A 14,069-nucleotide genomic window follows, 5' to 3' on the forward strand; every position below is an offset into this window, starting at 1 on the left:
CAAGTCTTCGCCAGTTATCCCTGTCCTGAGCTGCTGTCTCCCAGCGTGTGGTGTCGATGCCACATCTTTTGATGTTTATCTTGAGGGTATCTTTAAAGCCTTTCTTTTGGCCTCTCCATTACCTTTCTCCTTTGGTGAGTTGGGCATACAGCAGTTGTTCTGACTGATATATAGTTGATATAGCTAGCAGCCCTGTTAGAAGCATTCCACAATCTCACATTTTAACATACTGGATAAAATGTACTCTGGGAAGAAGGCTCTGTGCACCATTTTATTCACTCCTTAAGCTTAAGTTGGATGAAAGCCTTGGTACCCTTAGGTTCCAATTAATTTTAGTGGGCTTTGGATCAGGGCCCTAATAGTATTTGCCCTTTAAAGGCTGAAGTGGGACATAAGGTCCTCTGCCCTGGCTGAATTTCACCAATTGAAAATTATCTTCAACATGGAGAAGTAATAGAAATTGGAGCAAGATTTTTATACTAGGGCGTGTCTATGCAGGGACAGGGACCCAGGAATAAGAAGAGTTCTGTGCCAAAATTTTCCCATCTCATCAACAAGGTTACCTACTCAGACACCCACTCCTTCCTATTTTTTCCACTCACATTCTTTTACTACTTATCCAGTCTGTGTTTCTCTCACACTCACCAACATATCCATTTCCCACAGAACCTCTTCAGGCTTGTCAACTCAAGGACATTAACTGGCATAGCTATAGTGGGATAGCTGTTCTGAAATCCTGGATTAAAGATGCTTTTATTTAGGAGTAGAGAGTCTAAAAAGGGAGTTATTCTGGAATAGCTAGAGAAGAATATTATTTTCTTGCTATAGTTATGCCAGGAAATTTTCCCCGGGTATTTTGCCTTTGTTGTTATTAATGTAAAGACGAGACTACTAATGTAAAGGCAAGACTATTGGCCACACAGTCCTCAGGTAGCATGCTACTGTGAGTGAAAAATCCTACAAGCTTACTACAAAAACCAGAGGCTGTCAAAGCTTCCTATTTAGTACAATGCCATAACAAACAACAAATGAGAAATGCTGCCATGCAGAAATTCCACAAAAATAAAAAATGGGACTGCCTAAGGAGTCAAGGAAAAAGACAAAGTAACATGCATAATACCCTTGGGGGTTCTCAAACTGGGGGTCGGGATGTATAGGGAGTCACAAGGTTATTACATGGGGGGTCGTGAACTGTCAGCCTCCACCCCAAACCCCACTTTGCCTTCAGCATTTATAATAATGTTAAATATATTTTAAAAAGTGTTTTTAATTTATAAGGGGGGGTGACACTCAGAAGCTTGCTATGTGAAAGGGGTCACCAATACAAAATTTTGAGAACCACTGCCCTACAACTACAGGGAAAAAAACAAACATTCTAAGTCATTGCTGTCTGAGAGCCAGATTCTTCAAAATTCCACTCAGTTTAGCACATTCACCTCTCAGCCAGTCACATACTTCCTGCACCAGGAGAGTCAGGACTACAGAAGTCCAGATGGAACAATCCCCCGACCCCGCTTCCCAATTCTGACATCAGTGTAAAACTGAAGTTCCCAAAGCTGTTAACATTCTTCATGACAGCCCTGATTGTCATATTCTTAACAGACAAAAAGAATATAAAAATAAAACCTACAAAAATATTTCCTCACTAGCAAAGAAACAAATAAAATGTGTGTTAAGTGGAGAAAGACAAAACACATTCATATAAATAAATTATTATTAATAATAAATAATAATAAATATGTAGGTTAAGATCTGGAGAGCTAAAACACTGGACAACGTTTACACTATTTAATGTAAGAAAAAAAATAAAGTTTACTCTTTACTCTGAAAGAACTCCAGACATTATAATCTCTATGATACAGTAGTAGCCAAAGTTAAGGGATTGTGTTGAACAGATGCAGTGAATGAGTTTCTCTAAGTCTATCATTCATGCTGATCCACTGAATGCTCTTAGTTTCCCTTAGTGAAATTCTGTTTGCACTCATCTTTCTTAAAACAATTCTCATGAGAGCTAATATGTACAAGTAGGACAGAATGCACTTCTGATTTAAATAAAAAGTCAAGGAATTGGAGAGAGATTGCATGTGAATGGATTCTTCTTTAGAAAGAAAGATCTGCAATGTATTCGGATGGAATCCAGTGAAGAAGAAAACAGTTATAACAAAGCCTACATCAAGTCAGTGCCACCCAGCTGTTAATGAAAGATGAAGACTGGAACTGTTCCAATGGAAAGGTCAAGATGCAGTTAAGAACATAAGAACAGCCATACTGGGTCAGACCTAAGGTCCATCTAGCCCAATAGCCTGTCTTCCGACAATAGCTAATGCCATGTGCCCCAAAGGGAATGAACAGGTAAGCATCAAGTGATCCATACTCTGTTGCTCATTCCCAGCTTCTAGCAAACAGAAGCTAGGGACACCGTCCCTGCTCATCATGGCGACTTGCCTTTGATGGACCTATCCTCCATGAATTTATCTAGTTCTTTTTTGAAACATAAGACTTGGCCTTCACAAGATCCTCTGGTAAAGAGTTCAACAGGTTGACTATGCAGTGTGTGAAAAAATACTTCCTTTTATTTGTTTTAAACCTGCTGCCTATTAATTTCATTTGGTGACCCCTAGCTCTTGTGTTATCAGGAGTAAATAACATTTCCTTATCTACTTTCTCCACACCAGACATGATTTTATAGACCTCAATCATATCTGCCCTCAGTCATCTCTTTTCCAAGCTGAAAAGTCCCAGTCTTATTAATCTCTTATACAGAAGCTGTTCCATACCCCTAACCATTTTTGTTGCCCTTTTCTGAACCTTTTCAATTCCAATATATCTTTATTGAGATGGGGCGACCACACCTGCACACAGTATTCAAGATGCGGGCATACCATGGATTTATATAGAGGCAAAATGATATTATCTGCCTTATTATCTGTCCCTTTCTTAATGATTCCCAACATTTTGTTCGCCTTTTTGACTGCCACTGCACATTGAGTGGTTGTTTACTGAGAACTATCCACAGTGACTCCAAGATCTGTTTCTTCAGTGGCAACAGCTAATTTACACCCCATCGTTTTATATGTATAGTTGGGACTATGTTCTCCAATGCGCATCTGTTAGGTTGCATCTGTGCAGGCTGGAAGCACTGTAAGAGTGATGCTCTTCACCTTTAGAGGAGGGTTTGCCTCATACTCACAGCATCATCTTCCAACACCTCAGCAATCAGTTTAAGGAAGCCGACCTACATCAATATCATCATCACAGATAATTCTCTCCACTCTATGGGATGGAATTTGAAGTGCAGTTTCATACATAGGGAGGGCAGAAAAGATTAAATGAAGAAAGTATTCTGAATTTCAGGGCTATTCAGAACTAATGACCAAAGCCAAATATAAAATCACAGTATCAGAAAAAAAGACACACACCCCCATACTCGCCTATATGTATCTGCTTAGATTCAAGGTACAAGGGAGATTATTTCCCACTCCTCTGCAATTGTCAGTTGGAAAAGAAAAAGGAGATAGTGAGGACAGGGACAAGATGGTATAGGGGATTGGTAATGGAATAGGGAACCTTGCATCTTTAGCCCATCAGTTCAAATCCAGCCCAGATAGGCAGGGGTTTAAATAGCATCTGACAGCATATATGAAGTGTTATTGTGACCTCACAATAGGAATCCACATAAAAAAAATCATTGCAATTGTCACCATCTTGGGAAGTCCCAACGAACAGAATGAAACACCCCTCAATCTACATGTGGTCACTACAGAACACAGCTAAGGCAACACTGGCAGAGAAGCATACAGAAGATTGCACTATAGCTGCTTGTTCTTGCTCCCATTATATGGATAAAGGAAAGGAATTCAGTCTCAAGGGCCAGCAAGCTGCCACCTAGGTTACTTTGATTTAAAACAAGATGATGACAGGATACTAGAACAAAATTTCACAGAGAGGAAAAAAAAAATGTTCCTCATTCTTACCTGAATAGCTAAATCAAAGCAAGGAGAGAAGTGGGTAAAGCTCAAAATGTATACATGTAATTCCCATTAGCTTTAACAGAAGTAACATATGTGCATCCTGTAGAGGATATTCCCAGAAGACAATGTATTTCCTCTTCAGTACATGCTGAAAATTCAAACTAAAGCAAAAGCGAAACTACAACATGCAGCAGCGTCACACTGCCAATGACACTTCCGTGCAGAACAAAGAGGTAACAGTTAAAATAAAACAAGGGTGACTGGAAATATTTGACAGCCTACCCTTCTAGAGTGGCTCCAAAATACTCAAAAGGTAAAGAGGGACTATGGCTGAATTAAAATGGCACTTTGAAATATGACACATACATGAGTTTCAACTTGGGAAACTGCAGCTTGGGCAAAAGATTGCTAAAACAGTCTGAAAGAAAGTAAAAAAAGAGTGAGACAGGATAAAACTTGACAAAGCAAACAAGAGAGTTGCTGAGTTGATCTTGCAATGAGCTGCACTAACAGAACCTGCACCTGTGCAGTTAACTGGGGCTGCAGTTAGCAACACCTGAAAGAGGTTCACACAGAGATAACCAAGCAGATAGCTCCTCTTTTTTAACCTTTACATTGATAGATTTATCAGAGTTTCACCTCCAGAAAAAAAATTAAATTGATAGTACCAGATCTTAGTAAGAAAACAGATCAAATTATCTTTGCTGCTAGCATTTCACACCAGTCACCCCCGCACCTCCAAAAAAATAAAAGTAAAAAATAAGCCTGTAATGCCAGAGAACTTCCTTCATTTTCAACCATTCCCCACCATTAGACCGACTTAAACAAAGACACTGAACTATACTACCTGGAGGAAATGAAGCTCACTAAACTAGTAATTTGTTTATTTGTTTCTAAAGGCATCTTACATACTCCTTTAAGTCACGTGTCCTTTGCTAATCTTTCCAGGCTCCTGACCTCAGAAATGTAGTTTCAGTGAATCAGGAGAAACCCCAAGTAAATATAGTGGAACATTAAAAAAAAAAAAAAAAGTCTACATATATTTAACAAAATCCTTCCACAAAGCCAAAGGATGGGGAGGTAGATAAATTAGAGATTGCCAGGAGGCCCAACTGTGTTTTTTCCCTTAATTTCAAAAAAAATTCCCCTCCACAGTCTCTCATCATATTATGGAGACTGTGTGAACAATTAACAAAATGCACTGTGACTATATAGTGATATGCTCAAAAGTAGCAAAACCAAGCATCAAACAGCAGGCAAGATAACTTTTCACTCTATATTCCTGATTTCACAAACTGCCTTCTCCCAGCCCCTCCACACTCTAAATTCACTTAGAGACAGGTGCCTCCCAAAATATATATGTAAAAACTACACACATACCATATTAATGAAAGAGTATGTAAAATTCAGAGAAGGTTGCGTAGAGAAATACATTACCTCTAGATTGGGGGAGAGATAAGGGACCCAGGCATAAGAAGAGTTCTGTGCCAAAATTTTCCCATCTCATCTCATAAAGGGAAAAGTGAACTCCATACTCCAGAAGGTTAAGAGAATGGATTTTCAGAACTGTCCCTGAATACAGCAACAGGAGTAAGAGAACTTAGACTTGAAATTAGACGAAGGTTTCTAACCATTAGGGGAGTGAAGTTCTGGAACAGCCTTCCGAGGGAAGTAGTGGGGGCAAAAGACTTATCTGGCTTTAAGACTAAGCTTGATAAGTATATGGAGGGGATGATATGATGGGATAGTTTAATTTGGGCAATTGATCTTGGATTATCAGCAGATAAGTCTGCTCAATGGTCTGTGAGGGGATGTTGGATGGGATGGGAACTGAGTTACTGCAGAGAATTCTTTCTTGGGTGCTGGCTGGTGAGTCTTGCCCACATGCTCAGGGTTTAGCTGATCGCCATATTTGGGGTCGGGAAGGAATTTTCCTCCAGGGCGGATTGGCAGAGGCCCTGGAGGTTTTTCGCCTTCCTCTGCAGCGTGGGGCATGGGTCGCTTGCTGGTGGATTCTCTGCAGCTTGAGGTCTTCAGATCATAATTTTGAGGATTTCAATAACTCAGTCATGGGTTAGGGGTTGTTATAAATGTGTATGGGTAGGGTTTTGTGGCCCGCCTTGTGCAGGAGGTCAGACTAGATGATCATATTGGTCCCTTCTGACCTATGAGTCTATGAGTCTATGAACTCTGTGTGCTTCCCCTTCACTTAAACTGTAGGTCCCAATAGAGTAAAAAGGGAGAGGACATAGGACTTTAGATGAGGAACTGAGCTACTGAAGCCTTCAGAAGTCTTGAATTAAGATATTCACGGTAAAATTTTTTCCAAAATTCACCATAATTCACACAAAGCCTCCAGCGGACATAACTGTCCCTGGAATACAGTGGGTTAAAAACTCCAAAATATACTCATTCACATATACACAAAATATTATATTGTTTCTGTTTTTCAGAATTCAGAATGTATTCTTCATTTTTTCCCTTGGCATTTTTAGTTGAAACCATTAAAGAAATTCTCCATTTATCAGGAACTAGGTTTTCAGAATAGTTTTTCAAAATAAAAAGTTGTGAAAATTTTAAAAAATTGAAAGAGAGCACCTTTTTTTTTTTGCTAAATTTTTCATTTCATTTCTGAAAAGAGGCCATTTTTAAAAGAAAAAAATTCTCTTACAAAAAATCAGCTGTATCTTGGAAAAATATTGGGTTGGTATCACTTCCCTAACTTACATCATGCATAGCTCTGCAGTTGTTTTACTGGGGTGAGAGAATGAGTTAGGTAATGATGGCTGTGAGATACGTTTTTCTGTATTGTTTAGGAAAACGTATATGAGTGGGTGATGTATGTTAATGATTATCCTATATTTGGTATTAATTTTTAATGTACAAATTAGAGATGAAATCTTCATATTTGTGTCTGTTGGCGTATGTCAGTGGTTCTCAAACTTTTGTACTGGTGACCCCTTTCACATAGCAAGCCTCTGAGTGGCACGCCTCTAATAAATTAAAAACACTTTTTTAGTATATTTAACACCATTATAAATGCTGGAGGCAAAGCAGGGTTTGGGGTGGAGGCTGACAGCTCTTGACCCCCCATGTAATAACTTCATGACCCCCTGAGGGGTCCTGACCCCCAGTTTGAGAACCCCTGGTATATGCTATTTATAGCTGGAATTAAGGCTGCTGTTAGTTGTTCAGAATGATGGTGGGTTGTGGGTGGATAGAGAAAATGGAAGATGAGAAGGGAAAATGATGAGTAAACCACAGGTCGAGCATTAAATGACTTTGCTTATTTCCTTGGTTTTTAGAGTATGCATTGGAAAGCTGTGCAGTGTAGCAACTTACCTCAAAGTTAAAGATTTTTTGTGCCAAGGCCCCATTAAATTATATAATCAACACCGATATATAGTCACATAGGTAGCAGTCAATAAATGTACGTATTGTATACCCCATATGCCCCCTTGCACAGTGCCAGCATCCAACATCCCTGAATACATTCGTTCCCTTTAGCTCCTCAACTGCACCACTTCACTGGGGCAAACCATGAAGTGCAGTTTTTGCCTCCGCCACCTAAGATGTACGGAAGTCAGAGCAGAAACGCCACTCCTGGAAACATAACATGTATATAGTATCAGTAGATCAGTAGTCAGCTATCAGTAGATCACTAGTTTCAATATCACGTAAAAAGAGATACCATATATGCATATTTGCAGGAGCAAGGCCTAAGAACATGATAATGATCTCTGTGAGGGAAAGTCACAAAAGAGAAAGAATCTTGAAAGGAAGTGGAATTAATTTTCTTCCCAGCCATAAAGTTCACTAGATGCATTTTACAAAATCAGTTTTATTAGGAGGTTGGAAGGGGTTGGGTAGGGGAAGGGTTGTTTGTTTTACATTGATGGCATTTTTTTATTTGCAGGCAACAAGTTACATTTGAATCGATTTGAATCATTTAAGGGACTAATGATCTATGGTTGGATGATAACTGTGACAAATTGTAAATATTTAACAGCATAATAATCAGAAAAACATTGCATACTTGTTGGTTGAGAACTATGCCCTCCTTCACTTCCCTTTTTAAATAAAAAATTAACCCCTTCTTCTCCACTGAGCTCCATGCAGTTGCAGAGGCCTAAAATCTGAAGGCTGCTTGTGATGCCAACGTGAAGGGGGATGGGCGAGGGAAAAGAAAACAGTTCTCAAATCGGTCAGTCAGTCATTAAAAGATATATAGACAAGCCAACAAACAGGAATTACATTGAAAATAGATGTCCAAACTACTCATCCAAATTTCAGGAGCGGTTTGTTTTTTAAATGTTGACACAGACAAGGAAATTGAAGACAACCGATGGTGTGCTTTAAAGCAAATACATTATATAAATGTACCTGAGCCCCACCACCCTCTGAACGCCTTGCATAAATGAAGGCCTTATCCTGCAAATCCTCTAAGTGCAGGCCTCTTATCTACTTCAGGGGGAATTCCATGCTTGTAGGGCTTGCAGTTTTGTGTCCAAATCCTGTTGGCCTCTCTCAAATGAATAGTCCCCATTGAAATTAAGGAAAGCAAGGTTTGTGTCAAGTACTGTCATACCAATTAAAAAGGAAATAAACAGAGGAATGGATATATAGACATAGATAGTACAATTGTCCCACCCCCACTCTGAAGGTGAGATGGATAGAGCTAGAGGAATAGCTCCAGCTCATTCATGCCAGCTCCCTCTCCAGAACAGAGCAGTGAGGGGAGCAAAGGAGCTTTGCGATCTCGCTCAGAGTTTTTTTTGGGGGGGTCCCCACCGCCACTTTAAAGGGGTCGACAATGGCACCTAAGGAGCGATGAAATCCCTTTTAAAGAAGCCGCTCCCCAGCCCCACCCCAGCTCTTCTGATGGCTGCTCCAGAGTTGCAGAGGGGTGGAGACCACATTCCGCTGTACAGTGAGACGATCCTGCATCAGGATGAGCATCTGAAAGGCTAGCACCGGCGGCCACTCCACAGCCTCCTGAGTGGGGATGGCTGGGGGAGTTAGGAGGCAGCTTTCCGCAGTAAGCAGCAGCCCGGTGGATGAATGCAGCAAGGTGGATCCCACAGCTCTGCTCATGGCGGTGCTGGAGGTGGCAGCGCAACTTACTGCAACCCACCCAGCAGGGCCGGGGGTCCCGGCGCCGGGTCCAGCTCGCAGTGGGCAGAAGGGTGGGCGGGGAAGGGGGGCCCCACTCGCAATTGGCTACAGACGGGGGATAGAAAGGAGCAGCCTGGCATACAGCCCAGTCGTGCCCACCCACCAGGGCGGCACTTGGTACCCACTCGCCCCACGCCATTAAAAGCTCCGTGCCCAGCAGTAGCATCCTTCGCCCCCTACCTTCCGGCTCGCTCACCAGCGCCGCAGCAGAGCCAACTGCCCGCCGGGATTCCTACGCGGTCCCTGGGACGCTGCCCCCGGAGGAACCTGGCGCTGCGGCTACAGCGCCGTCTGGATGCAGCCGGGGAGCAGGCGGCGCCGCGCCGCCCAGTGTCTGTACCTAGAGTCCGGCTCGGGCCCCGCCCATGCTCTCTAGCTGTCACTGCCGACCCGCCTCCGGGAGGCGGAGAGCGCCGCTCCCCGCACGGTGCCCGCCCCTGCTGCAGCCCCTCCAGTCCCTTCACAGCCCACCGACTCCCTCTACAACTCCGGCCGCCTGGGCCCGGGGGAACGGCCGCCGCGCCGCGCCTCCCTCCAGCGGGCGGGTGAGGAGGCGAGGCCGGGGCGGGGAGAGCCGNGGCTGCTGCTGTGGGCGGGCGAGCTGGGGCGGCCGCCGGGGCTGGCCTAGCTCATGGGTGCAGAGTTACCCCCGCGCTGCAGGAGGGGGCGGCGGCCACGCCGGGGCGGGATTGCACGCGCTGGAAAGGGGCTTGGGCAGCGCTAGCTCGGAGCAGGTGCGTGGCTGCGCCAGGGCGGGGACTTGGCAGGGCGGCGTAGGGAGCAGTATGGGCGAGGGGCTTAGTGGTACGCCCGGGGCCCAGCCCCGGTGGAGGCAATCCTCGTTCTCCTCACCCCCTCCGGTGCACAGCGCCTGCTGCGCGGAGCCTGCCTGGGCCGGCTAGTCTGCACAGAAACAGGCCGCCCGAGGAGCGGGGCAGTCAGCGGGACTGCCAGAGCGCTCACGGGACGCTCCGAGCCCCTCCTGTTCCCCGGGAAGCAGAACGGCCAGATCGCTTGCTGGTGGGGCCATGCTGTTGGCATTGCTATAGCGCCCCACTACCTGCCAGGAGTTGTATTACTACTTGCCGACTAAACCCCGCGGCACAATCAGCATCTCAGATAAAGCGGGCCTTTAACGCCAAACTCAAACGTAAGGCTCCCAATGAACGAGACTTTTCACTGTAATTTCCCTTTGTTGCCGTGCTTTGTCCAATAGGCATCTTTCTGCAAAGGGTGTGTCCCACCTCTTTTTCACCACAGCGGCTTACTGCTATAAAAGCGGTAGGTGGTGGTGTGCACAGCAGTTATATTTGTTCCTCAACACCACTTATATGTAGGTGGCATACTGCTGGCTTAAGGAAGCCTGCTTATAGCTTTCAGACAGCTAGATTCTTAAGTATTAAGATTCTAAGAAGATGCTATACATAGGTCTCCTTTTATTATTTTTCACACTATCACAATCCACAGATATTTGGCACAATTGTCAATTTAATGCAATTGCTAGCATTTTTTCCTCAAGGCCAGACAGTTGTAGTTTCTAATCCCTTCTAAAGTCTTGTTATATTTAGAGGCTGCTGTTAAATATAGTATCTGGTGGAGGCTCCCAGGCCTAGGCTTTTGCCTGCTCTATTGTGACCTAGACAGACTGTGACTTTTATCTGCTGCTGTAAATTGGCTTTGAGCACAGCTTTGAGCTTTGCTTTTTGAATATCTACTTTCCAGTATTGTCATCCTCTGCTGTTCATTGTTACAGAGCACTCTGGATCAGTTGGTAAAATGGGTGAAAGCAAAAAATTTTTCAGTTCAGCCACCTGTAGGCTCATCCATCTAGGAACAAAGAATGGAGACCAAGTTTAGAGCATGGAAGAATCTGTCACAGGAAGTAACAACTCTGAAAAAGATTTAGGACTGAGGGGTCAAGTCACATGAACCCACAGCACATACACTGTCATAAATTGAGTAGCTGAGCTCAACCACATCTGTCCAGATTATCTACCCCAGCAGCAGCAGCAGTTGGTCCTGATCATCTGGGTGATTTTAACAGGTTTGAGAGAACTCCCTTTGAGAGAAATCATAAGAAGCAAGTTGGGCTCTTGTGGAAGGACTCCAGGAAAATAGCCTGGGAGTCAGTGCTCTATGCCGGAGTCAGAGGGCATGTCTGCGCTGCAATTAAATACCCACAGCTGGTCCATGTCATCTGACTTAGACCCTCAGGCTATGGGGATTTTTAGCTACAATATAGCTCTTCAGACTCAGGCTAGAGGCCAGGCTCTGAAACCCTCCCCCTTTAATGTTTGTTAACAGCAGCAGCTAAACTTTGAGCGTGTCCCCTCTGGGAGCCTGAGTCACATGAATCCCATGGGAGGAAACTGAGGCAGGGAACACCTGCAGCACAACACTTGGCTGGGAGGTGATACAAGAGGGCAGCTATGCCCTATGTGACAGAGATTCTAACATGTATAATCAGTAATATTGAGAGAGGTTATGTTACCTCTGTATTTGGCACTGGCGTAACTGCTGGAGTCTTGTGTTCATCTCTGATGCCAGCAGTTCAGGAAGGATGTTGATGAATTGGAGAGAGTTTAGAAAAGAGTCCCAACAATAATTAAGAGTGGCAAACGTGCCATATAATGGGAGACTCAAGCAGATCAACCTGTTTAGCATATCAAAGGGAAAGTTAAGGAATGATTTGATCCGTCTGGAAGTACCTACATGGGAGACAGAAGTTTGAAAATAAATGGCCCTTCAGTCTAGCAGACAAAGGCATAACAAGATCTAATGGCTGGAAGTTGAAGCTAGACAAATTTAGGCTAGAAATAAGGTGCAAATTTTTAACATTTAGAAGTAATTAACAGTTGGAACAATTTACCACCAATCATGGTGGATTTTCCATCACTGGCAATTTTTAAATCAAGGTTAAACTATAGCATATCATTTAGAAACATCCAAACAAGAAGGAATTCAAGGAAGTCCTCTAGTCTGTGTTATACAGAAGGTCAGTTTAAATGATCACTGTGGTCCCTTCTTGCCTCAAGTCTGTAAAGTCTATAAAGGGCCTGATTAGCATAACTGGTCTTATATACTTCCCATTGTTTCAAGACGTTACATGAATGCCAAATATTAGTTTTATAGGAAATGTAAATAAATGTGACGAATACAGAGGATTCAACATGATCTAGTCCCATTGTCCTTCATGAGAATTTTTGTACCAGGCTCATGTCATCAAAGAGAGAGGATGCTTTTGTGATCCAGGGGGAAGAACCTATAGGGTAATAATCATGTTCTGCATCAGAATTTGGGCTCATAACTAGTACTTCCATTGCAGCACTTGCATTATAGCACAATACAGCTATTGTTCTGATTCAAATAAGATGTCTAGTTTCAATGCCGCACATGGCTACCATATTAAAGTCAGGTCCTTTTTGCTCATCTTTGATATCTGTCTTTGTAAAGGTTACATATCTCATGCTACATCATATAAAACTAGTAGCCTGACCAGCAGCCTGTTGCTCAGTAAAATAAGGTAAAACAGACCCAAGTGTTCACTTCCTGCACTCAGTCACAAAAATGCATGGGACTAGTACTGCTTTGTCAAGATCAGTGGCTGATAGATTGTTTCTGCCTCCTCAGGCACTGTGCTACCAGATTTTGACTAATTTTTCAATACTTAGTGAAGCATATGACAGAGAACACCTTGTATATGAAAGCTGCCATATAACAGAGGTTCTCAACCTTTTCAGACTACCAGCGCCTCACTTAAAAACTCCTTGCTTACAAAATCAGACCTAAAAATCCAGAAGTATCTCAGCACTATTACTGCAAAATTGCTTCCTTTCTCATTTTTGCCATATAGTTATAAAATAAATCAATTGGAATATAAATATTGTACTTACATTTCAGGGTATAGTATATAGAGCAGTATAAACAAGTCATTTTACAAAATTTTAGTTTGTACTGACTTCGCTAATGTTTTTTATGTAGCCTGTTGTAAAACTAGGCAAATATCTAAATGAGTTGATGTACCCTGGTTGAGAATCACTGCTATATCACATCTATGTGACAGGGAAATGTTAGGTCCTGCCTTCCTTCCATTGAAGCCGATGGGAATTTTGCCATTTAGTTCAATGGCAGCAGGACTGGGGGGACTGTAAAAAGCAACTTTTGAAATAAAATAATTAAGTCTTTTACTATCTTTAGAACTAAATAGTTTGGAATTACAAAGGCACTTTGATTTCCTTCTGTCCATGTTCCTAGAGAAAAGGTATTTCAATAGTAAGGAAATAAACTCTTTAATTCTTATCTTGTTGTGATTTTTTTTTAAATACTGATGCCCTGATCTTAAAGAACCTGCTCTTAAGTGTGGAGCTCACTCGCAGCATAGCAATGTCTTCATTATGAGTTGTCCTGACTCTACATGAACTGCTACAATTGAAAATTGGCCTGACACAAAAACATTTTTTAAAATCTACCGGCCCTCACTCTCTATTGAAAGTCAAGTTGTAAGAAGTTCTTAAAGAAGTTCAGCTCTGAATAATTACAACTTAAACTTACATACCGTCCTTCATGAAGAAGGATCCCAAAGATGTTTCCAAACTGATTTATAAAAAATGGATCAAATCCTCAACTTGTGAATTTAGAAAGCTCTCATTTATTTATTTATTATGTTAATTGAAAGTCAGATGCACAGGTCCAAAAACAGACTTTAGCTTTATATTTTATGGTTTTCAGCCACCACTGAAATGCAGCCACCTGCAGGCAACTGTTTAATAGTACACAGAAACACTGCAACAATTGTGTATAATGTATTGCCATATTTAAAACTTCTCACAGCTTGACAATGAATATTATAACTGTTCAGGACAGGAAACGAAGAACAAACTATTCCTAGGGGAAACTTAAGGGAGGCAGAATATAATTATCCAC

At 42.5% G+C, this 14,069-nt stretch overlaps 2 protein-coding genes across 16 annotated transcripts in view; one reads left to right on the forward strand and one right to left on the reverse strand.

The window, feature by feature from the left end:
- Positions 1 to 9,435, reverse strand: part of JAKMIP1 (janus kinase and microtubule interacting protein 1) — a 276,518-nt gene extending 267,083 nt beyond the window's left edge. For 2 of the 3 annotated variants that reach the window (XM_032791976.2, XM_032791975.2), the window contains exon 1: positions 9,327 to 9,435. The gene's annotated coding sequence lies outside the window, so the exon portion shown is untranslated. The remainder of the gene's footprint in view (positions 1 to 9,326) is intronic. The other variant, XM_075066604.1, reaches the window with a different exon arrangement.
- Positions 9,436 to 9,583: 148 nt separating this feature from the next.
- LOC116831746 (uncharacterized) overlaps positions 9,584 to 14,069 on the forward strand; it is a 33,227-nt gene continuing 28,741 nt past the window's right edge. For 7 of the 13 annotated variants that reach the window (XR_004375284.2, XR_004375283.2, XR_004375285.2 and 4 more), the window contains exons 1-2: positions 9,587 to 9,691; positions 10,363 to 10,427. The gene's annotated coding sequence lies outside the window, so the exon portion shown is untranslated. Of the gene's footprint in view, positions 9,692 to 10,362; positions 10,428 to 14,069 lie in introns of all 13 variants that reach the window. The other 6 variants (XM_032791989.2, XM_032791991.2, XM_032791992.2 and 3 more) reach the window with 3 other exon arrangements.

The sequence above is a fragment of the Chelonoidis abingdonii genome, chromosome 5 (assembly GCF_003597395.2).
Source record: "Chelonoidis abingdonii isolate Lonesome George chromosome 5, CheloAbing_2.0, whole genome shotgun sequence".
Lineage (NCBI taxonomy): Eukaryota > Metazoa > Chordata > Testudines > Testudinidae > Chelonoidis > Chelonoidis abingdonii.